Raw genomic sequence first — 26,097 nt, forward strand, 5'->3', positions numbered from 1 at the left:
AAAACAGAAGAAAAGAAAAAGAAGGGAGAGAGAGAAAAAGAAGTGAAGAAGAAAAAGCAGAGAATACAAAGAGACCGGATATTGACAAATTTCATGTCACTGTTCTGGGATCTCTCTCTAAACTATACTCTTTTTCCGTCTCTAAAAAAACCTCACTTTATTTTTCTTTCTCTCTCTAAAAAATAAAACCTCAGTTAATTTTTCTTTCTTCACTTTGTTGTATATGTCTAAAACAGAGAAAAGAGAAAGAACAAATAGATGACCATCTAAGCTTTTTCAATGTTGTTTCTTAATTTTTTCTTTTAATAACCAAACTTTTTTTTGGAGTCGATATACTTAATTTTTCTTATGTTTTCAGTGGTAGAATCCATGGCGGATTCTTAATAGGAACTGATACAAGGAAGTGGGCTTGAGGTAATTTTTTAAGTTATACTTTCTGAATTGAATTGTTCTTTCTGTGTGATGAATAAACCGTTGGTTTGGTGATTGTGGAATAGGATCTGCTTTATTCAAATTTGTCATTCGTTTAGGTTTTTTCTCTCTTTTTGTGGCTGGGTTTTTAATCTCTTGTTATGCTATTATGTATGAAAGATCGAGAAATTGTTGTGATTGGGTAGTGTAATTAAATTGATGGAAGACTTGCATGGTTCAGTGTGAATAGATAAAGATTTTGTGTTACTTTATTCTGTTCTTGATCATTTTTACTCAAACTTGGAGCTAAGGATGAAATTGTAATGCCTAATTTGAAATTGTGGAGCTAAGGATGAAATTGTGATGCCTAATTTGAAGCTGCTCCACTTTTTTAGTAGATTTTTCATTATACCGATGAGCTTATATGTAACAATTTCACTTTGATTTTGAAATTCCTTGGCCCGAGATTAACCGGTGAAGAATGAATCTTTTTTTTATGCATTTGAAACCCGTGGTCACATTGCAATATGGTTTCAACTTGTGGCGTCCATGATAAGTTGGGCTCAGATGTATTTTCCCAATCCTTGTCCTCCATCAAATTACTTTTGACAACTAAGCCAAAATCCGAGTGGGTAATTTTCTTGCATAGTTGCCACTAATATATTGGGTGAATTTGAAAATGTGACAAGTTTTGATTCATGATTAGACTTATTGGCTTACGTGTACTGCTTGTTCAACTGTTAGACAAAATAACATTGGAATATGGTGATTTTCAAGCTTTCATTTTTCAATATTGGGTGTTCAGAGGTATTTTCACCTAATTGGTGTATCATGAGATCATTGCATTAGTGTAAGCTTTTCATATCTTTAGTAGTTTTTCCTGTTAAATGGTCCTTATCCAAGTTGTATTGGAGTGAATGAACTGTTGGGTTTTCGTTCTTAGTAAACTTGTTTGTCTTCTTGCAAACATACATCATGTCAGATTAGACTTGTAGGTGAACACTAATAAATGCTTGTATTTTGGGACTTGAATGCATATTATCACAAATGCTTGTTACATAGCTAACCCTTCTGCAACCCTATAGTTTGGTTAATTTAGGGATTTACTCTCTTCTTATTGGCAGTCTGTAGTACCCATTCGATTGTGGTACTGCTAAACATTGCAACATCTATTATGACTATAATATTCACATATTCTTCTAAACATAGGAGTTGTTAGTTTTCATCAATTGAAAACATTGTAATGGATTTTAAGCCTAAAGCATATGACATATATTAGGAGCTACATAAGTGCATTTGATTTCTGTTAAGAATATAGAAAGTGTGAGTAGTGTGGGGGAAATAATCCCACATTGGAAGTCCCACAAAAGTAAGAATGCTCTTCGCTCGACCCTCTCTCGATGGACCCTCTTTCGATTGTTGCGCTTCTAAAAGGAAAGTCCCACAAAGGTTAGAATGTTGCTCGCTCGACCCTCTCCCGATTGTTGCGCTTCTCAAAGGAAAGTTCCACGAAAGTAAGAATGTTCCTCGCTCGACCCTCCCCCGATTGACCCTCCCCCAATCGTTGCGCTCCTCAAAAGAAAGTTCCACAAAAGAAAGAATGTTCCTCACTCGGCCCCTCCCTCGATTGTTGCACTCCTTAAAGGAAAGTCTCACAAAATTAAGAATGCTACTCGCTCGATCCTCCCCCGATTGTTGCGCTCCTCAAAGGAAAGTCCCACTAAAGAAAGAATGCTCCTCCCTTGACCCTCCCCCGATTGACCCTCCCTCGATTGTTGCGCTCCTCAAAGGAATGTCCCACAAAAGTAAGAATGCTCCTCGCTCGACCCTCCCTTGATTGTTGCGCTGCTCAAAGGAAATTCCATAAAAGTAAGAATGTTCTTCGCTCGACCCTCCCCCGATTATTGCGCTCCTCAAAGGAAAGTCCCACATAATTAAGAACGTTCCTCGCTCGATCCTCCCCCGATTGTTGCTCTGCCCAAAGTAATGACCCACAAAAGTAAGAATACTCCTCGCCCGACCCTCTCCCGATTATTGCGCTCCTCAAAGGAAAGTCCTACAAAAGTAAGAATGTTCCTCGCTTGACCCTCCCCTGATTGACCCTCCCTTGATTGTTGCTCTCCTCAAAGGAAAGTCCCACAAAAGTAAGAATGCTCCTCGCTGAATCTCACTCCTAATTGTTGCACTCCTCAAAGGAAAGTCCCATAAAAGTAAGAATGCTCGTCGCTCGACCCTCCCTCGATTGTTCCTTTGCTCAAAGGAATGTCCCACAAAAGTAAGAATGCTCCTCGCTCGACTATCCCTGGATTGTTGGGCTCCTCAAAGGAAAGTCCCACAAAAGTAAGAATGTTCCTTGTCCGACCCTCCCCCAATTGTTGTGCTCCTTAAAGGATAGTTCCACAAAAGTAAGAAAGCTCCTCGCACGACCCTCCCCCAATTGTTGCATTTTAAAAAAAAAGTCCCACAAAAGTAAGAATGCTCCTCGCTCGACCTTTCCCCCGATTATTGCGCTCATCAAAAGAAAGTCCACCAAAAATAAGAATGCTCAGCACTCGAACCTCCCCCGATTGTTGCGCACCTCAATCGAAAGTACCATAATTGTAAGAATGCTCCTCGCTCGAACATCCCCCGATTGACCCTCCCTAGATAGTTGCGCTCCTCGAAGGAAAGTCCCACAAAAGTAAGAATGCTCCTCGCTCGAACCTTCCTCGATTGTTGCGTTGGTCAAAGGAAAGTCCACAAAAGTAAAAATGCTCCTCGTTTGAACCTCCCTCGATTTTTGCACCCCTAAAAGGAAAGTCCCACAAAAGTAAGAATACTCCTTTCTCGATCCTCCCTGAATTGACCCTCTCTCGATTGTTCCCCTCAAAAGAAAGTCCAACAAAAATAAGAATGTTCCTCGCCCTACCCTTCCTCCGATTATTGCGCTTCTCAAAAGAAAGTCCCATAAAAGTTAAAATGTTCCTCGCTCGACCCTCCCCCGATTGTTGTAGTGCTCAAAGTAAAGTCCCACAAAAATAAGAATGCTCCTTGCCTGACACTCCCCTGATTGTTACGCTCCTCAAAGAAAATTTCCACAAAAGTAAGAATGCTCCTCGCTCGACCCTCCCACGATTGACTCTCCCCTAATTTTTGCGCTCTTCAAAGGAAAGTCCCACAAAAGTTAGAATGCTCCTCACTCGACCCTCTCTCGATTGTTGCACACCTGAAAGGAAAGTCCTCCAAAAGTAAGAATGCTCCTCGATCGACCCTCCCCCGATAGACTCTCTCCTAATTGTTGCACTTCTCAAAATAAAGTCCCACAAAAATAAAAACGCTCCTCACTCGACCCTTTCTCAATTATTGCACACCTCAAAGGAAAGTCCACCAAAACTAAGAATGCTCCTCGATCAACCCTCCCCCGATTGACCCTCCCTTGATTGTTGCGTTCCTCAAAGAAAAGTCTCACAAAAGTAAGAATGCTCCTTGCCCAAGCCTCTAGGACAAGCTTTCCTTGGATTGTTACGATCTTCAAAGGAAAGTCCCACAAAAGTAAGAATGCTCCTTAGCTCGACCCTCCACCGATTGTTGCGCTGCACAAAGGAAAGTTCCATAAAAGTAAGAATGCTCCTCTCTCGACCCTCCCTCGATTGTTGTGTTGCTTTAAGAAAAGTCCCACACCTCACTAGATCCTCCCCCATTTGTTGCGTTCCTCAAAGGAAAGTCCCACAAAAGTGAGAATGCTCCTTAGCTTGACCCTCCCCCGATTGTTGTACTCCTCAAATGAAAGTCTCACAAAAGTAATAATTCTCCTCGCTAGACCCTCCCTCGATTGTTGTGCTGCTCAAAGAAAAGTCTCACAAAAGTAGGAATGCTCCTTGCTAGACCCTCCCTCGATTGTTGCACTCCTCAAAGTAAAGTCCCACAAAAGTTAGAATGCTCCCCGCTCGACCCTCCCTCGATTGTTGCGTTGCTCAAAAGAAAGTCCTATAAAAGTAAGAATGCTACTCGCTCGACACTCCCTCGATTGTTGCGTTGCTCAAAAGAATGTCCCATAAAAGTAAGAATGCTACTCACTCGACCTTCACTCGATTTTTGCGCTCCTCAAAGGAAAGTCCCACAAAAGTAAGAATGCTCCTCGCCCAACCCTCCACCGATTATTGCGCTCCTCAAAGGATAGTTCCACAAAGTAAGAATTCTCCTTGCACGACCCATCCCCGATTGTTACATTTTAAAAGGAAAGTCCCACAAATATAAGAATGTTCCTCGCTCAACCTTTCCTACGATTGTTGCGCTCCTTAAAAGAAAGTCCCACAAAAATAAGAATGCTCCTCACTCGACCCTCCCACGATTGCTGCGCACCTCAATGGAAAGTCCCACAAATGTAAAAATGCTCCTCCCTCGATCCTCCCCCGATTGACCCTCCCTCGATTGTTGTACTCCTTGAAGGAAAGACCCAAAAAGTAAGATTGCTCCTCGCTCGAACCTTCCTCGATTGTTGCGTTGCTCAAAGGGAAGTCCCACAAAAGTAAGAATTCTCCTCGCTCGACCCTCCCTTGATTGTTGCGCTTTCAAAGGAAAGTCCCACAAAAGTAAGAATGCTCCTTCCTCGAACCTCCCCGAATTGACCCTCTCCCGATTGTTGTCCCTTAAAGGAAAGTCCTACAAAAATAAGAATGTTCTTCGCTCTATCCTTCCCCTAATTATTGCGCTCCTCAAAGGAAAGTCTCACAAAATTAAGAATGTTCCACGCTCTACCCTCCCCCGATTGTTGCGGTGCTCAAAATAAAGTCCCACAAAAGTGAGAATGCTCCTTGCCCAACCCTCCCCCGATTTTTACGCTCCTCAAAGGAAATTTCCACAATAGTAAGAATGCTCCTCGCTCGACCCTCCCCCGATTGTTGCGCTCCTCTAAGAAAAGTCCCAAAAGTAAGAATGCTCCTTGCACGACCCTTGTCCTGGTTGTTGCGCTCCTAAAAAAAAGTTCAACAAAAATAAGAATACTCCTCACTCGTCCCACTCCCGATTTTTGCGTACCTCAAAGAAAAGTCCCCCAAAAGTAAGAATGCTCCTCGATTGACCCTCTCCCAATTGATCCTCCCTCGATTGTTGCGCTCCTCAAAGGAAAATTCCACAAAAGTAAGAATGCTCCTCGCTCGACCCTCTTCGATTGACTTTCACTGGATTGTTACGATCTTTAAAGGAAAGTATCACAAAAGTAACAATGCTCCTTTGCTCGACCCTCCCCCGATTGTTGCGCTCCTCAAAGGAAAGTCCCACAAAAGTAAGAATGCTCCCCATTCGACCCCTCCCCCGATTGTTGCGCTCCTCAAAGGGAAGTCCCACAAATGTAATAATGCACTTCGCTCGATGTTTCCCCGATTGTTGTGCTCCTTAACGGAAAGTCCCACAAAGTAAGAATGTTCCTCGCTTGACCCTCTCCCGATTGTTGCGCTGCTTAAAGGAAAGTCTCACAAAAGTTAGAATGCTCTTTGCTTGACCCTCCCCTTATTGTTGCTCTAACAATTTCTATAAGCAGTCAATATGTGTTCTTTTACAATAAGGAGTCTTTTAGTTTAAGGGTCTCCGAGCTCGGTGCTTCTGCGCGTTCTTTCTTCTTCTCCATGGATGTTGGTTTTTTTTACATACACTCTTAGCTTAGCATTTCAGTAAAGACTTTCACCTTTTTATTCTTTGGTGAATTAGCCTTATCAAATCTTGTTGCATCTGTTTTAAATAAGGGGTTAAGAGCCGGAGAGACTTAGTGAAAGCTAGGATATGATGGCAGTATAATTGGTTTTCTAGTGAGGTTTTATTACTTTTTTCTTTGGAAGTTGAATACAATATTTGGTTTTAATTTGTGACTGTGAGGTGCAAAGACTTGTAAAAAGTGAAGAAGACCCATATGTTAAGGTTTCCAATGGCATTATAGTGCAAGGCTTTTAAAATGCTTATTTCATTATGTAAGGCTGGCTGCTAAAAGTAGTAGGTCTCCTTGTTCAAGGGTCCAATACTTATTTATGTAGCTTTTTCCTTATTGAAAAGGACTGCTAAAATGTTAATCTGCTAATGGAAAAATTAATTTACTAGTTTACTTCACTGTACTTGAGTTATGACTGTTTTATATTAAGATTTACTTTCATTCATTATACTTCTAGATAAATGTATTTGAAAAGATGTGGAAATCTGATTAATTCACACCTATTCTTTTCCTTTTTCTATTAAGTTTCCTTAATAATTCATGTATTATGGAGAAAAACTAATTTTTTTGATAGGAGTGTTACTGTTTCATCGTTTGGGTAACTATTTGGATATGGCTTTACATCATTAAATCTAGTTACGAGTCATTTAATTGTATGACTACTTTTCAAGGATTGAGTTATTTGATGGCATGTTGTATTTGGAATGAGTATGAAATAAATTAAGATACTGCATGGATTGCGATATTATTGAGTCGAAGGAGAAGCTATATATCACTACTTAATTTATGAAGGAAATTTCTTATTAAAATATATCTGCGATCAATTATAGGGATGGGAACCAAAGTTCAGAGTCTTCCGGGAAACTGCTCAATGAGAGATCTTAACGAGGAATCCAGCAGTTGTGGTTGGCACCTATATTATCGAAACCATCTTGCAAGTGCTGCACCAGATATATGTTCAACATATGATAAGGATGCTGTGGAACAGATGATGCTTGAGCACGAGGCCATATTTAAGAATCAGGTATGAAGTTCTAGCTTCTTTTCATTCTTGGCTTATGCACATTAAAGGTTTTGGGTGCTTAAAGAGCAAATATAAAGTTTATGATTATTTAGCATGTTTTGACTCAATATAAAAATTTTCAATCGATGGTTTTTAAGTACTTAACAGTGAGATACCGACAGTAGTTCGGTTCAATATTGACTTAAATCAGTTTTAGAATGGGTGATATAGTTTCGCTTAATTTTCTTTTTTTACCTATAATTGGTAAAACTACTGATATAATTGGTTCAGTGTGAATAGATTAAGATTTTGTGTTACTTTATTCTGATCTTGACCATTTTTAAGATTTTGTGTTACTTTATTCTGTTTTTGATCATTTTTACTCAAACTTGGAGCTAAGGATGAAATTGTGATGCCTAATTTGAAGCTGCTCCACTTTTTTAGTAGATTTTTCATTACACTGATGAGCCTATGTGTAACTATTTCAATGCGGTTTTGAAATTTCTCCTCCCGAGATTAATCGGTAGATAATGAATTGTTTTTAATGTATTTGAAACCTGTCGTCAATTTGTAATATGGTTTCAACCTGTGGTGTGATAAGTTGGATTCAGATGTATTTTCCTAAGGATGAAATTGTGGAGCTAAGGATGAAAGTGTGATGCTTAATTTGAAATTATGGAGCTAAGGATGAAATTTGAAGCTGCTCCACATTTTTAGTAGATTTTGCATTACACTTATGAGCTTATGTGTAACTGTTTCACTGCGATTTTGAAACTCCTTGGCCCGAGATTAATCGGTGAAGAATGAATCTTTTTTGATGCATTTGAAACCTGTGGTCACATTGCAATGTGGTTTCAACCTGTGGCGTGATAAGTTGGATTAAGATGTATTTTTCCAATCCTTGTCCTCCATCAAATTACTTTTGACAACTAAGCCAAAATTCGAGTGGGTAATTTTCTTGCATAGTTGCCGCTATTTTATTGGGTGAATTTGAAAATGTGACAAGATTTGATTCATGATTAGAGTTATTGGCTTACTTGAAAATGATTAGAATATAGTGATTTTAAAGCTTCCTTTTTCCAATATTGGGTGTTCAGAAGTATTTTCACCTAATTGGTGTATCATCAGATCATTGCATTAGTGTAAGCTTTTCATATTTATAGTAGTTTTTTCCTGTTAAATGGTCGTTATCCAAGTTATATTGTAGTGAATGAACGGTATTGTAGTGAATGAACGGTTGGGTTTTCGTCCTAGTAAACTTGTTTGTCTTCTTGCAAACATAAATCATGTCAGATTACACTTGTAGGTGAACACTAATAAATGCTTGTATTTTGGGACCTGAATGCATATTATCACAAATGCTTGTTACATAGCTAACCCTTCTGCAACCCTATAGTTTGGTTAATTTAGGGATTTACTCTCTTCTTATTGGCAGTCTGTAGTACCCATTCGATTGTGGTACTGCTAAACATTGCAACATCTATTATGACTGTAATATTCACATATTCTTCTAAACATAGGAGTTGTTAGTTTTCATCAATTGAAAACGTTGTAATGGATTTTAAGTCTAAAGCATATGACATATATTAGGAGCTACATAAGTGCATTTGATTTCTGTTAAGAATATAGAAAGTGTGAGTAGTGTGGGGGAAATAATCCCACATTGGAAGTCCCACAAAACTAAGAATGCTCTTCGCTCGACCCTCTCCCGATGGACCCTCTTTCGATTGTTGCGCTTCTAAAAGGAAAGTCCCACAAAAGTTAAAATGCTGCTCGCTCAACCCTCTCCCGATTGTTGCGCTTCTCAAAAGAAAGTCCCACAAAAGTAAGAATGTTCCTCGCTCGACCCTCCCCCGATTGACCCTCCCCTAATCGTTGCGCTCCTCAAAGGAAAGTTCCACAAAAGTAAGAATGCTCCTCGCTCTGCCCTTCCATCGATTGTTGCACTCCTCAAAGCAAAGTCCCACAAAATTAAGAATGCTCCTCGCTCGGTCCTCCCCTGATTATTGAACTCCTCTAAGGAAAGTCCCACTAAAGCAAGAATGTTCCTCCCTCGACCCTCCCCAAATTGACCATCCCTCGATTGTTGCGGTCCTCAAAGGAAAGTTCCACAAAAGTAAGAATGTTCATAGCTCGACCCTCTCCCGATTGTTGCACTCTTTAAAGGAAAGTCCGACAAAAGTAAGAATGCTCCTCGCACAACCACTCCCCCAATTGTTGCACTCCTCAAAGAAATTTCTCATAAAAGTAAGAATGCTCCTCGCTCGACCCTCCCTCGATTGTTGAGCTGCCCAAAGGAAAGTCCCACAAAAGTAAGAATGCTCCTCGCTCGACCCTCAAAAGAAAAGCTCCACAAAAGTAAGAATTCTCCTCCATCGACCATCCCCCCGATTGTTGCGCTCATAAAAGGAAAGTCCCACAAAAGTAAGAATACTGCTTGTTCGACCCTCCCCCGATTGTTGCGCTGCTCAATGTAATGTCCCACAGACTAAGAATGGTCCTCGCCCGACCCTCCCTCGATTGTTGCGCTCCTCAAAGGAATGTTCCAGAAGAGTAAGAATGTTCCTCGCTTGACCCTCCCTCGATTGACCCTCCCATGATTGTTTTGCTCCGCAAAGAAAAGTCACACAAAAATAAGATTGTTCCTCGATCGACACTCACCTGATTGTTGTGCAACTCGAAGAAAAGTAAAACAAAAGTACGAATGTTCCTCGCTTGATTCTCCCCTGATAGTTGCACTGCTCAAAGGAAAGTTCCACAAAAGTCAAAATGTTCCTCGCTCGACCCTCCGTTGATTGTTGCACTGCTAAAAGGAAAGTCCCAAAAAAGTAAGAATGCTACTCGCTCGACCCTCCCCCGATTGTTGCGCTCCTAAAAAAAAGTCCCACAAAAGTAAGAATGTCCCTCGCTCGACCCTCCCTTGATTGACCCTCTCCGATTTATTGCTCTCCTCAAAGGATAGTTGACCAAAGTAACAATGCTTCTCAATCGAAGCAAGAGAATCAACGATTATGCAAATCTTGAGAAGATAATCCTGAACAGAAAGCGATTCAAGCTTCATCGCACGAAGTTCAACTCGTAACTGACGTGCACGAGCACGTGTTTGCTTCTGAAAGTACTGAAAGAGACGATCCCAAAGTTCATGTGCGTGAGTGCAACCTAACATGCGGGAAAGGATCTCACTCGATAACGTGGATTGTAACCACGAGAGTAGCATTTGATCCTTCTGAAGCCACGCGGAGTAGGTAGGATTCTCAGATCCAAAATTGCGAGCTTCATCATCGAGAAAACGAGGCGGAACACGCGTGCAAACAACGAACTCAGTGAGTCCGTGCGCGTTGATGAATGGCTCAACTTGTTGCCTCCATAGATGGAAATTCTTCTCATCTAACTTCTGCGAAAGCTTAAGAGCGAAATTGAAACGGCGAAGATCCTCAGAAACGACCGGTGCACTCTTCGCCGGTGACGGATCTTCACGATCGGAAGCGGAGCTAGCGGTGGAAGGCGACGACGCCATGGCCACAGAACGATAAAGCTACGACTTAGTCTACTGATACCATAATAGAAAGAGAGAAAGAGATCTTCATTGAGTCTCAACAACTTCTAATTGATCAAAAGTTAGTTACAAAAGATAACTAACTTGTTTTTATATTACAAAGAGATGACCTGCTATAGCAGGTTAGGGATACAGACAGGTGTCAGTCATCCTTACAATATCAACTAGTATAGCTACCCCTTAATGCATCTAATAGTGGTAAACATTGTAATGGATTTCAAGTCTAAAGTATATGCCATATATTAGGAGCTACGTAAGTGAATTGATTTCTGTTAAGAATATAGCAAGTGTAAGTAGTGTGGGGGAAATATTTCCACATTGGAAATCCCACAAAAGTAAGAATGCTCCTCGCTCGACCCTCCCCGATAGATCATCTTCCGATTGTTGCGCTCCTCAAAGGAAAGTCCCACAAAGTAAGTATATCGCTCGACCCTCCCCCATTGTTGCACTCCTCAAAGGAATGTTCGCAATAGTAAGAATGCTCGTCGCTCGACCCTCCCCCGATTGTCCCTCCCCCAATCGTTGCGTTCCTAAAAGGAAGGTCCAACAAAAGTAAGAATATTCCTCGCTCGATCCTCCCACGATTGTTGCACTTCTCAAAGGAAAGTCCCACGAAAGTAAGAATGCTCCTCGCCTGACCCTCCCCCGATTGACCCTCCCCCGATTGTTGCGCTTATCAAAAGAAAGTTCCACAAAAGTAAGAGAGCTCCTCGCTCGACCCTCCCTCGATTGTTGCGCTGCTCAAAGGAATGTCCCACAAAAGTAAGAATGCACCTCACTCGACCCTCCCTCGATTGTTGCGCTCCTCAAAGGAAAGTCCCACAAAAGTAAGAATGCTCTTCGCTCGACCGTCCCCCGATTGTTGCGCTCCTCAAAGGAAAGTCGCACAAAAGTAAGAATGCTCGTCGCTCGACCCTCCCTTGATTGTTCCGCTCCTTAAAGGAAAGTCCCATAAAAGTAAGAACGCTCCTCGCTCGACCCTCTCCCGATTGTTGCGCTGCTCAAAAGAAAGTTTTACAAAAGTAAGAATGCTCTTCGCTAGACTCTCCCCTGATTGTTGCGCTCCTCAAAGGAAAGTCCCACAAAACTAAGAATGTTCTTCGCTCGACCCTCCCCCGATTGACCATCTCCCGATTGTTGCACTCCTCCAAGGGAAGTACCCTAAAAATAAGAATGCTCCTTGCTTGACCCTTTCCCCGATTGTTGCGCTCCTCAAAGAAAATTCCCACAAAACTAAGAATGATCCTCGCTCGGCCCTCCTCCGATTGTTTCGCTGTTCAATGCAAAGTCCCACAATAGTGAGAATGGTCCTCGGTCGACCCTCCCCCGATTGTTGCGCTCTTTAAAGGTAAGTTCCATAAAAGCAAGAATGCTTTTCGCTCGATCCTCCCCTGACTGTTGCGCTCCTAAAACGAAAGTCCCATAAAAGTATGAATGCTCCTCGCTTGACCCTATAACGATTGACCCCTCCCCCCCCCCCCCACCGGATTGTTGCGCTCCTCAAAGAAATGTCCCTCAAAAGTAAGAATGCTCCTCGCTCGACCCTTCCCCGATTGTTGCGGTCCTCAAAGGAAAGTTCCACAAAAGTAAGAATGCTCTTCGCTCGATCCTCCCCCGATGGTTGCGCTCCTCAAAGGAACGTCCCACAAAAGTAAAAATGCTCCTCGCTCGACCCTCCCCCGATTGTTGCGCTCCTCAAAGGAAAGTCCCACATAAGATAGAATGCTCCTCGATCGATCCTCCCCCGATTGTTGCGCTCCTCAAAAGAAAGTTCCGCAAAAGTAAGAATGCTCTTCGCTAGAGCCTTCCCTGATTGTTGCGCTCTTCACAAGAAAGTCCCAGAAAAGTAAGAATGTTCCTCGCTTGACCCTTTACCGATTGACCCCCCCCCCCCCCCCCCCCCCCCTTGATTGTTGCGCTCCTTAAAAGAAAAGTCTCACAAAAGTAAGAATGCTCCTCGCTCAACCCTCTTCCGATTGTTGCGCTCCTCAAAGAAAAGTCCCAAAAAATAATAATGCTCCTCGCTGGACCCTTCATGATTAACCCCCCTTCTATTGTTGCGCTAATCAAAAGAAAGTCCCACAAGAGTAAGAATGTATCTCGCTCGACTCTCCCCCGATTGTTCCGCTCCTAAAAGAAAAGTCCCACAAAAGTAAGAATGCACCTTGCTCGACCCTCCCCAGATTTACCCTCCCAAATTCTTTCCTCAAAGGAAATTTCCATAAAATTAAGAATGCTCCTTGCTTGACCCTCTTCGATTGACCTTCCCTCGATTATTGCGCTCTTCCAAAGAAAGTCCCACAAAAGTAAGAATGCTCCTCGCTCGACCTTCCCTAATTGTTGCGCTCCTCAAAGGAAAGTCCCACCAAATTAAGAATGCTCCTCACTCGACCCCTCCTCGGATTGTTGCGTTCATCGAAGGAATGTCCTAGAAAAGAGAAAATGCTCCTCACTCGATCCTCCCTCGATTGTTGCGCTGCTCGAAGAAAAGTCCCTCAAAAGTAAGAATGCTCCTCGCTCGACCTTCCCCCGATTGTTGCGCTTGTCAAAGTCCCAAAAAGTAATAATGCTCCTCGCTCGACCCTCCCCTTACTAATCCTCTCCCGATTGTTGCCCTCCTCAAAGGAAAGTCCCACAAAAGTAAGAATTCTCCTCAGTCGAACCCTCCCTCGATTGTTGCGCTCCTCAAAGAAAGTCCCACAAAAATAAGAATCTTCTCGCTCGACCCTCCTCGACTGTTGTGCTCCTCAAAGGAAAGTCCCACAAAAGTAAGCATGCGTCTCGCTCGACCCTCCTCCGATTGTTGCGCTCCTTAAAGGAAAGTCTCACAAAAGTAAGAATGCTCCTTGCTTGACCATTTTAGATCGTTGCGCTCCTCATAGAAAAGTCCCACGAAAGTAAGAATGCTCCTCACTCGACCCTTCCTCTATTGTTGCGTTCCTCAAAGGAAAGTCCACAAAAGTAAGAATGCTCCTCGCTTGACCCACCACCGATTGACCCTCCCCCGATTATTGCGTTCCTCAAAGGGAAGTCCCCCAAAAGTAAAAATGCTCCTCGCTCGACCCTCCCCCGATTGTTGCGCTCCTCAAAAGTAAGAATGTTCTTCTCTGGACCCTCCCATGATTGTTGCGCTCCTCAAAAGAAAATCCCAGAAAAGTAAAAACGCTCCTCGCTTTACCCTCTGCCGATGGACCCCCCCGCCCCTAGATTATTGCGCCCCTCAATGAAATGTCCCACAAAAGTAAGAATGCTTCTCACTCGACCCTCACCCTATTGTTGGGCTCCTCAAAGAAAAGTACCAAAAAGTAATAATGCTCCTCGCTTTACCCTCCCACGATTAACCCTCTCTCTATTATTGTGCTACTCAAAAGAAAGTCCCACAAGAGTAAGAATGCACCTCGATCGACTCTTCCCCCGATTGTTGTGCTCCTCAAAATAAAGTCCCATAAAAGTAAGAATGCACGTTGGTCGACCTTCTCCTGATTGACCCTCCCCCAATTGTTTCCTCAAAGTAAAATTCCATAAAAGTAAGAATGCTCCTCGCTCGATCCTCTTCGATTAACCCTCCCTCGATTATTGCGCTCTCCAAAGGAAAGTCCCACAAAAGTAAAAATGTATTTCGCCCGTCCTTCCCTGTTTGTTGTGCTCCTCAAAGGAAAGTCCCAAAAAATTAAGAATGCTCCTCGCTTTACCCTTCCCTGGATTGTTGCGCTCATTAAAGGAAAGTCCCAAAAAAGTAAGAATGCTCCTGGCTCGACCCTCCCTCGATTGTTGATATGCTCAAAGGAAAGTCCCACAAAAGTAAGAATGCTACTAACTTGACCCTCCCCAGATTGTTGCGCTCTTCAAAGGAAAATCCCACAAAAGTAAGAATGCTCCTCGATCGACTCCACCCTAATTAATCCTCTCCCGATTGTTGCACTCCTCAAAGGAAAGTGCACAAAAGTAAGAATTCTCCTCGCTCGATCCCTCCCCAGATTGTTGTTCTCCTCAAAGGAAAGTCCCACAAAAGTTAGAATGTTCATGCTCGACCCTCCCCCGATTGTTGTGCTCCTCAAAGGAAAGTTCCACAACAGTAAGCATGCACCTCGCTCGACCCTCCCCGGATTGTTGCACTCCTTCAAGGAAAATCCCACAAAAGTAAGAATGTTATTCGCTCGACCCTCCCCTGATTTTTGCGCTCCTCAAAAGAAAGTCTCAAAAAAGTAAGAATGTTCCTGGCCTTACCCCCTGCCGCTTGACACCCCCCCTCCCGATTTTTGCGCTCCTCAAAGAAAAGTCCCACAAAAGTAAGAATGCACCTTGCTCTACCCTCCCCAGATTGACCCTCCCCCAACTGTTTCCTCAAAGGAAAGTCACATAAAAGTAAGAATGCTCCTCGCTCGACCCTCTTCGATTGACCCTCCCTCAATTATTGCGCTCTTCAAAAGAAAGTCCCACAAAAATAAGAATGCTCCTCGCTCGACCTTCCCTAATTGTTGCGCTCTTCAAAGGAAAGTCCCACCAAATTAAGAATGCTCCTCGTTCGACCCCTCTCCGGATTGTTGCCTTCATTAAAGGAAAGTCCCAGAAAAGTAAGAATGCTCCTTGCTCGACCCTCCATTGATTGTTGCGCAGCTCAAAGGAAAGCCCCACAAAAGTAAGAATGCTGCTGACATGACCCTCCCCAGATTGTTGCTCTCCTCAAAGGAAAATCCCACCAAAAAATGAATGCTTCTCGATTGACCCTCTCCTTATTAATCTTCTCCCGATTGTTGCACGCCTCAAAAAAAGTCCCACAAAAGTAAAAATTCTCCTTGCTCAACCCCTCCTCGATTGTTGCGCTCCTCAAAGGGAAGTCCCACAAAATTAAGAATATTCTCGCTCGACCCTCTCGCGATTGATGTGCTCCTCAAAGGAAAGTCCCACAAAAGTAAGCATGTGCTTTGCTCCACCCTCTCCCGATTCTTGCGCTCCTCCAAGAAAATTCCTACGAAAGTAAGAATGCTCCTCGCTCGACACCTCACCCTATTGTTGCGCTCCTCGAAGGAAATTCCCACAAAAGTAAGAATGCTCCTCGCTCGATCCTTTCTTGATTGTTGCGATGCTTTAAGAAAAGTCCCACGCAAGTAAGAATGCTCCTCGCTCGACCCTCCCTCTATTGTTGCGCTCCTCAAAGGAAAGCCCCACAAAAGTAAGAATGCTCCTCTCCCGATTGTTGCGCTCCTCAAAGAAAATTCCTACAAAAGTAAGAATGCTTCTCGCTCGACACCTCACCCGATTGTTGCGCTTCTCAAAGGAAAGTCCCACAAAAGTAAGAATGCTCCTCGCTCGAACCTTTCCTGATTGTTGCGATGCTTTAAAAAAAGTCCATTGAAAGTAAGAATGCTCCTCGCTCGACCCTCCCTCTATTGTTGCGCTCCTCAAAAGAAAGCCCCACAAAAGTAAGAATGCTCCTTGCTCGATCCACCACCGATTGACCCTTCCTCGATTTTCGCGTTAAAGTCCCACAAAAGTAAGAATGCTCCTCGATTGACCCTCCCCCGATTGCTGCGCTCCTCAAATGAAAGTTCCACAAAATTAATAATGCTCGTCTCTCGACCCTCCCACGATTGTTGCGCTCCTCAAAGAAAAGTCCCACAAGAGTAAGAATGCTCCTTGCTCGACCCTCCCCCGATTGTTGCGCTCCTCAAAGGAAAGTCCCACAAAAACAAGAATGCTCCTCACTCGACCCTCCCCCGATTGTTGCGCTCCTCAAACGAAAGTTCCACAAAAGTAAGAATGCTCTTCTCTCGACCCTCCCCCGATTGTTGCGTTCTTCAAAGGAAAGTCCCACAAAAGTAAGAATGCTCCTCGCTCGACCCTCTCCCGATTGAGCCTCCCCCGATTGTTGCGCTACTCAAAGGAAAGTCTCGCAAAAGTAAGAATGTTCTTCGCTCTACCCTCCCTTGATTGTTGCGCTAAAAATTTCTCTAAGTAGTCGATATGTGTTCTTTTACAAAAGGACTCTCTTATTTTAAGGATCTCAGGGCTCGGTGCTGCGTCCTCTTTCTTCTTCTCCGTGGATGTTGTTTTCTTTTGCATACACTTTTAGCTCAGCATTTCAGTAAAGACTTTCACCTTTTTATTATCTGGTGAATTAGCCTTATCTGTTCAAATCTTGTTGCATCTGTTTTAAAAAAGGGGTTAAGAGCTGGAGAGACTAATTGAAAACTAGGTTATGATGACAGTATTATTGATTTTCTAGTAGTGAGGTTTTCTTAATTTTTTCTTTGGAAGTTGAATAAAATATTTGGTTATAATTTGTAACTTTGAGGTGCAAAGATTTGTAAAAAGTGAAGAAGACCCATATGTTAAGGTTTTCAATGGCATTATAGTGCAAGGCTTTTAGAATGCTTATTTCATTATGTAAAGCTGACTGCTAAAAGTAGTAGGTCTCCTTGTTCAAGGGTTCAATACTTATTTATATAGCTTTTTCCTTATTGAAATGGACTACTAAAATGTTAATCTGCTCATGGAAAAATTAATTTACTAGTTTACTTCAAGACACATCAACTGTACTCGAGTTATGAATATTTTATATTAAGATTTACTTTCATTCATTATACTTCAAGATAAATGTATTTGAAAAGATGTGGAAATCTGATTAATTCACATCTTTTCTTTTCCTTTTTCTATTAAGTTCCCTTAATAATTCATGTATTATGGGGAAAAAACTAAATTTTTCGATAGGAAACTATCTTTGCAATTGCTAGCACTGTACACACTACTAGAAATACACGGTATAGCTCTGATCAAATAGATTTTAACTTTTACTTCGTGTTTTTTGTTTTTGTTTTTGTTTTGTCAGGTGTCCGAAATGCATGGAATTGAAGCTTCCTCGTGAAGGTTCTGCATTCTGGTATGTGATTGTGTTCTACTGTTAGTTGTTTGAAGTTCCGTTATTTTGGTTATTGAATCTTTATAGGTAATTATGAAATGAAATAGCCATGAGAATAGATTCTATATGATCTTTTAGAATATTTAGGGAATGTTTGGTATGCTGGAACTGCAGCATAATGCTTGATTTGCTCCAGTGTCGTCAAATAGTGGATATAGTAGTGGCTTTATGGTACAGCGGATATGAAAAAACTTCTATTTTTTATGCGATACACAATTTAGTGTAAAGTGTTGCCAAATAGAGGCTATAACATTGTAGAATAGTAGAATTCGAATAGACCGTTATTTTCTGCTATCTGCGACATACAACATAGATATGATCCTGACCAATAGTACTGTTCTAGTTATTGTAAAAAAAAAAGAAGTTAGTAGTGATTGATCTAACTAAATATTTATAACATATTGGTTTAGTTATTAGGGATTAGCATTATGGTGAAAGGGATGACATTGTTGCTCCGAAGGGCACAATATAGAAGGTGAGATTGAGCAATGTTGCATATCGTAACAAGTGAACTGTGAACTACTACTAAATACTTACTGTTACAACTTACAACTGTTGAATTTGAATCACACAAACTTTTATTTCTCGCAGTATTATTTTCTTTCATATATTTGGAATCCATTTTGATATCTTGTAACAGCTCCCAAGAATGTTTTAAATCTTCATGGAGTTCGCACAAATCAGTGCGTCTGAAGGCAAAGCTATCTTCAGGTGGTACACAGAATTCGAACTCACTTGGTGAAGGGTGGCTATATTGCGTGAAGAGAGGGCAGGGTCAAACTCCAAAGCTTCCTTACTATGACTGGACTGGGTAAATTTCCAGCATTTCTAAAACCTTTCTCGTTTCAGAACTTAATGGGTCATGTCAAATAAAATCCGACCCGCTCTTGCTTCCATGGTTCTAATTTACTCACACTTCATTGCGATTTGCATTTCTTCCATTTTGTCTAAAGCAAAGCAACACACCTCGTCACAGTTAGGGTTGTTCAAAAAATCCAAGAACTGAACCGAACCGCCGAACTGAACCGAACTGAAATTAAAATAACCGAACCGTTATGTATGGTTAGTGAACCAAACCATTATGCACAAACAGTTCTAAAACCGAACTGTAACTGAAACCGAACCGAATTGAAACTAAACCCGAACCGAACCAAAATTAAAAAGGAAAAATGCTTAAAATAATTTTAAATTTTTTTAAAATAAAAAATAAAAAATAGCTTAACGGTTTGGTTCTTTGATAAACAGTTCGGTTTGGTAAAAATTGCCTTCTAACGGTTCTATACGGTTCGGATTTTCAAAATGGTATATCAAACCAATAATTTTGGTTCAGTTTGGTTCATAGTAAATTGAAACGGTTCGGTTCAGTTCGAGTGAATTTTTATTATGGTTTAGTTCGGTTCGGTTCAGTTTTTCTTATGAACCGTACCATGAACACCCCTAGTCACAGTAGCAATCTTCTCCTGGTTCTGCAGCTTGAAATTGATGAAGACTTCTTTTATTTCTTGGCTGACGTTGCAATTACAGAGGTATATGGAAAGTATATATTTATATGCTTTCCATAAATCGTCGAGAACCCTTTCAATCAAGTAATTGATATGACATGTGTTGTTTTTTTATTAATTCAATCGTTAGTGTTTATATTGATTTTGTTGTTAAACTTGTGGTGTTGAAGTTGAAAAAATGGAGTCGAGGTGCTGTACAATTGTGTTGTGTGCTATCTCTATGTCGATCTAGTGACGTAAAGTTTGGCTACTTTGATCTAGTGAATTTGCCGATCTATATGAAAAGTGCGGGTAATATTTTTCAAATTGATATGCATGTGAGTTTGAAAATTACATTGTTTTCTTTTTCCATTTCAAATGTTATACATGGTCAAACCTGTGTAACGGGACAAACCGTCGATTTACTCGGTTTTTAATGTTCCATGAATTGAATGTGTTAATTTATAAACCCTTCTGTTATAAATATCAATAACAAAAGTGATGCTTCTATATGTTATAATACAACTGTTACTCTATATTTTTTTTTGTTCTTTAACCACAAATATTAGTGATGTGTCAATGCACACTGCAAGATCAAAGGTAACTCAGGGTCACCAAAATCAGGTCTGGATGCTATGTCTGATTTTTATTCGATACTTCGTGATGAAGCTGCTAGAAGTCACAAAATGGAGGTCAACTGTCGCGATGCATTGAATTGGATATCTCATAAGGTGGGTTCATTCTTCATTCAACTGTATCCCTGTAGTGTTGTAGAAAATGATTTCCACTTCAAACTTGATGGATTGGACTCAATTTTGACGATTTCATAGTACAGTATTCAAAGTAAAATCAATTATAGGAGAATGGTTTATTTCATGGATCGAGGAACCCTAGGCTTGGTAGTATTGGCCAATTATGGTTAGACTTCATTAAAACTGGCAGTGACATTTTTAGGATGCCTTTAGTTGAGTGATCATATTTCCTAATTATATAGTGATGAGGTAAGTGGTTAATTTGGAGCTTATAGAAGGTATTATTCTTCACCATTGCTATATGAAGGATATTTATTAGAAACACACAAATATATGAGTGTTCAGTTTTAAAGATCCATTAAGCGATCAATTGCAATATGACTCAATATTGTCAACTAATTGATATCCATTTACAGGGATATCATTGGAGTTATGAGAATAAATGAATATTCAGGTATCATTCTTATTTCCTCATTACTTGCCCTTGAACTTGAAATTAATTGAAATCCATTTACATTAAATATTTTCCAATTGTGAAATGAAATGAGCATCAGTAAATGTATGGACTAGAGGGGTCAAAAAAGCCCAAAATTGTAAAGTGCTATCATTTAGGTCCTTATAAGGCCCCTCTTTTTTAGGCCCTTTACTAAATAAATAATTTTTTGGCCCCATATTTCAAAGCCCCTTTGTATTTTTGTTTTTTATGGGGCCTAAGTAAGAGCCCCAAATTATAACTTGTTTGAAACTAAATAGTTTGAACAGATTTTTTATCGAAAATATAAAAATTGACTTTTTCGAAAAACATAACCGTGTTATTTTCGAAAATAAAAAAGTCGACTTTTTCCGGAAAAAAATAGATTTTTTTCGAAAATACAAAAAGATGATTTTTTTGGAAAAAGATTTTTTAATCGAAAAATCGATTTTTTTCCAAAAAGGAAAAAAGTTGACTATTCCGGAAAAAATCAATTTTTTTCGAAACAATAAAAACTCGACTTTTCTGAAAAAGAAAACAATTTTTTAGTCGACAATATAAAAAGTTGGCTTTTTTCGAAAAAGTTGACTTTTTCGAAAAAAAATCGATATTTGTCGAAAATATAAAAAATAGATTTTTCCATAAATAAATTTGATTTTTTGTTGAAAATACAAGTCGATTTTCCGATAAAAAAACATCTTTTACGAAAATATAAAACATCGATTTTTAGTAAATCATTATAGATTAAGCTCAAACTTTATAGGTATGATCTATGTGATATTATGTTTCAATCCAACGGTTGAATTTAAAAAATATTAATTCGAGATGTAGTTATTGAACGAGTGTAACTCGTGGTGTAACTCTTCGGGTGTAATTTGATCCCTCCTCATATATATATATATATATATATATATATATATATATATATATATATATATATATATATATATATATATATATATATATATATATATATATATATATAAAATTTAGTGTATAGTATAAGAAATTAATAATATTATTATTGAAAATCATTATACAATAAAACAAGATAAAATAAGCAAAACGAATAAAAAATTGGACATTACTAGTATCTATAAAAATGATGATGTAAATAGAATAAGAGTTTTATAAAAATGTTTGACCCTCCATCTCCTTATAAGGAGAAGAAAAGTATACAATATTATGGTGATAAAGCACTGGTAAATGGACAATATTATCAGAACCAGCTTCTAAGTGCGCCAACAGATGTATGTTGTTTTGTGAAACAGATGATGCTTGAGCACGAGGCCATATTTAACAATCAGGTATGAAGTTATAGTTTATTTTCATTCTTGGCTTATGCAAATTAAAGGTTTTGGGTGCTTAAAGATCGAGTATATAGGATATGATTATTTATCATGTTTTGACTCAAAATATGAAAAAATGTAATAGCTAGTTTTTAAATACTTAGCAGTGAGATACCAACAAGAGTTCGGTTCAATATTGACTTTAATCAGTTTTAGAATGGGTGATATAGTTTCACTTAATTTTTTTGTTTACCTATAATTGGTAAAACTATTGATATATTTTAATTATGTATTATCATCAGGTGTTTGAACTTATACAGAATACTGAATACAAAGAGAATTGATGGATGAAGTAAAAATGAAAGAATTACATAGAAACCATAGATTTGTTGGTCAATCGTTTTCCCTAGGTCCTAGCTTTTCAATAGTAGGAAGTCCGGCTTGTGATAAACCATCTATTTCAGGCGTTGAGGGAATTCATTTTCCTTTTAGTTCAAACAAAGTAATCAATAAGCAAACTAGTCTCTTTCCATCGCCAAATGGGAGTGGTTCAAAAGATGTTGAGATACTGAGGTCTAGACCCTCAAAGAACCGGAACCAACAACATTTGAATCATATGAGACTAAATTTATTATTTCTACACAAACAAGCATAACCTGATTTGTCCAAAATAGAAAGAGAAATTAGATTCCTTCAAATAGATGGTTCAACAAAAATCTCAACCAAATTTAAATGAAAACCAGTCTTTAATAATAATCTAAAAGTCCCTTACAGCCTTTACTGCAATTTCATTGCCATCGCTCAAATAGATGAATCTTTCAGCATCACTTGGCGGATGACTCCCTAGGCAACTATGCATAGACATAATTATGTGAGTAGTAACACCATAATCTACCCACTAAGTATCCTTACGTACAAAAATTAAATTAATTTTAGAACAAACAAAAGTGTGAGAAAATTACCCATCCTTTTATGCCACATGGTGCACTTGGAACATTTCTTCTTCATGTGTCCAACCTTCTTGCAAAAGAAGCAAGTGGACTCTTAGATTGTTCCTTTACGTTCTTATTTTGAGAAAAAATTCCCACAGCCTTATCATTTTTAGCAAATATTTCTCCACAGTTTCGAGGAACCTCTTGGTGCTTTCTCTCTCAGCAATGGAACCCTTAATCATTTTAAATATGGATCTTTTGATCACCATGAGGCACATCCGCTTAGAGCAGTCTCATTTTTGTATTTTATTTTCATTTTGGGTTCTCATCGGTGGCGGTGGGACGTTCTTTCGTCAGGAATAAATATAAGTCCATGCATCCAAGAACGATCTCTACATATTCTTTCCAAGACATGAAGTTCACCTCACTTAGCATAGTGATAGATTTAATTTGAGCAACAAAATTTAGAGCGGTAGCAGCGACAATTAGATCGATTGAAATAAAACAACAAACACACAACAACATTAATAGGCATATAAATAACTATATATACATGCACAATATTCTTTATAGATCCGAACAAGATACCAAAAACACAATTGTTTCTCAATCTATAATTGTAAGAATTAACTGTATGTGGTACTTTCACGCAGTGATCAAATATTAGTAATAAGTTCTGTGAGATAAAGGACGTCTTTGACGTCAATCATTAACCACAAGGATAAACTTATAATGACTACATATTTATTGTTGCACGTATGCAATTATTCGGCTAAATTATGTCTTCTTTTTTACCGACCATAACAATTAGCGTGAACAATTACACACTACATCTTTTGTGATTATGATTTAATCATATTTACACAACAGAGGTTTCTTTTGTAACTTATTGCTTCAACCAACTAAATCAAAGTCATTTGACTTTTTTTAAGGGAAATGCTAACCAGTGCCCTTGGGGCACTCTTTAAGTGATTAAAGTGGTAAGTTTTTTATAAAAAAAAAAATGTGTATTTAATGCACTAAAAATGCATTGGAAATTGAAATATTAATTTTTATAAAGAATTTTTTTTATATAGTATGTTAAAAGAGTGCCCTGAGGGCACTCGTTAGCAAGATCTTATAGTTTTTTACCTATATGTCATGCAATTAAATTTTTTCACATATTTAAGTACAATCAATTTTTTATACTGATATGTATATAACATAAACATAATTATTGTTTAATTTTAATTATGTGAGTATTTTCTTAAATAATTAGGGTAGTTTAACAATCATTTGGTTATTAAGCGACCATATAATCATACAATTTTGACATTATAATTGTGGATAATATTTGTGTGAATTTTAAGATCTTTCCATTTAATTTAAATTAAGGGTTATGCTAACGTGTGCCCTAAGGGCACATGTTAAAGATACTATAATTAGAAAAAGTTAAATATAATTAAATGCAATAAGGTCATATTTAAAGTTTTGATACATTGAATGCACGCGTTCCAAGAAAATATTTCTATAAATATCTCATTAACTTGTGCCCTTGGGGCACATGTTAGCTTTTCCCAAAACTATATAGCTCGTCGGCACTGTACCGCTAATATATATGTGACGTTGTTTATGAGAATAGGACAATTAAAGACAAATCCTAGCGTTTGACAGAAGTAGGTTACTAAATAATTTTGCTATCAAATACTCACAACATACGAAAAGCAATCAACATTTTTTTATGGGAAAGAAATTCATTCAACGAAAAGAAGGGGAAACAACATTCGTCCCATGCCAGGTTTTAGACCCGAGCATTTTGTCCCAACTAAGTTGTGGGCATTAGAGTTCAAGTTACGACTAATAAAATTAACAACTACAAAATTTAAAGAGAAACGTAAATTAATACAATCCTCCACAACAAAACTAATCGCCGCGATTAACATGTGTGACCTTGGACACAATTTGTGTAAAAAAAACAATTTGGCACTGTTAACACTACTATCACGTAATAAAAAAAAGGATAAATAGTTGTCACCCCTTGCCATTTGGGTGAGTTTTGGATTTTCTCCTATTAAATTTTTTTTTTAAGGTTGCCCCTTTATAAAACTCAGATTTCAATATCACTAACCCCTAAACTCATGTTACGCTGACTTGGCCAAGTATGATCCCTGTTGGCATTTTAATTATTTGGTGACATGGAATTAAATATATAACTTTGTTAATTGGCAAATTAGGTTATAGATTTCCCAAAATTTTCTTCTTCATCGTTCTTGCGTGCTTCCATTGTTGTACTTCAGCTTTCTTGCTCTTCTCCATCGTCCCAACTGCAGCCATCGTTGTTCAAAGGATCATGTCTTGTAGAAAATTGATTGGAAGCAGCACAAGCAATACATTTACGGGTCCAGCCAGATGCGGCTATGACCTAGCTATGAAGATGTGGGTTTCGTCGACAGCTCGAAACCTAAATCGGAAGTTTTGGAAGTGTCGCAATGCTGGGGTAAGTTTGAGTTTGAATTTCCAGATTTTTTTTAACCTGTTTCTTTCTTCTCCCGAATGTTGATAATCACTGGGTGTTGGGTTTTTTGTTTTTGCAGAATGAGAATAGCTGCGATTTGTTTATATGGGATGATGAATATGGAGACTCACTAAAATGGAATGCTAATATTCAAGGGGTTTGTAAAATCTGTGACAAAACAGAAAAGGAGTTATAAACAGTTTTGAAGAAGTTATTAAAGGCAAAATTGAAGGTTGAAGTAGAGAGGAAGACTGATGTTAAGCTGAGGATGGCACTTGTTTTTTCTTGGTTGTTTTTTGCATTTATGTACAAGTTGATGTAATTCTCAATTTTATGTAGGTTGAAGTTTATTTACTTTCATCTGTCAAACATTTGATGTACGAGTTTAGTTACAATTTGATGAATGAAATTGTTGATTTATGTTGTAACCAAAGTTGATGAAACATTTGATGACTGCTATTAAGCTGAAGATTATACATATTCATTAATTAGTGCACCAAAAGTGTGCAATTGTCATTACAAAATATTGCACCAAAAGCTGGATATTGTCATTACAAAATAATGCACCAAAAGTGTGCACCAAAATAACAGCCAATAAATAACAAGTTACAAGTAATCACTAAAGATCATAAATAGACTTCTTCTTAGCTTTCTTAGCAACCTTCCTTGCACCTTGAGTTTCATTGCAATCCTCTTCTTCACTTAAAGTGATAGGTTGATCCTCTGCACCTGGTCCAATGATTGGTTTTTTAAACCAGAAAAGTTTGACCCTCTCACTTTGCCTCTCTCTCTTTGGGATGGAATCTTGCTTGACCTTAGCTTTGCTCTTCTTGATCTTGATTGGTACACTTTTGGCAGAGCTTGTTTGCACATTTTGACTGATGTCTGGTATACTTGAAAGCATCTCATCAGTGATGTCTCCAAATACATCAGCAGAATAGGCAGTCTGTGTTATAGGATTTTCACTTGGGATAGCTTCAGTTTGACTTGGGACAGGTTCAGTTTGACTTGGGACTTCAACACTTGCACCTGTTTCAGCTGCGCTTACACCAGTTTCAGCTTCAGTTTAACTTGGGACATCAACACTTGCACTTGTTTCAGCTGCACT

General features: G+C 39.2%; 1 long non-coding RNA gene across 16 annotated transcripts; it reads left to right on the top strand.

Annotated features, from left to right (window-relative positions):
* On the top strand, positions 1 to 25,589 carry LOC131661658 (uncharacterized). 16 transcript variants are annotated; one of them, XR_009301206.1, is made up of 7 exons: positions 5 to 414; positions 6,922 to 7,115; positions 17,480 to 19,781; positions 20,219 to 20,256; positions 21,546 to 21,581; positions 24,772 to 24,971; positions 25,069 to 25,566. It is a non-coding gene; the product is annotated as an uncharacterized LOC131661658 (long non-coding RNA). The 16 variants fall into 16 exon arrangements; XR_009301203.1 differs by having other exon boundaries at positions 1 to 414; positions 20,219 to 21,581; positions 25,069 to 25,589; XR_009301214.1 differs by lacking the exons at positions 24,772 to 24,971; positions 25,069 to 25,566 and having other exon boundaries at positions 6 to 414; positions 17,480 to 18,380; positions 19,042 to 19,155; positions 19,242 to 19,781; positions 20,219 to 24,742.
* The last annotated feature ends 508 nt before the right edge of the window (positions 25,590 to 26,097 follow it).

Source organism: Vicia villosa, linkage group LG3 (assembly GCF_029867415.1).
Source record: "Vicia villosa cultivar HV-30 ecotype Madison, WI linkage group LG3, Vvil1.0, whole genome shotgun sequence".
In the NCBI taxonomy this organism is placed as follows: domain Eukaryota; kingdom Viridiplantae; phylum Streptophyta; class Magnoliopsida; order Fabales; family Fabaceae; genus Vicia; species Vicia villosa.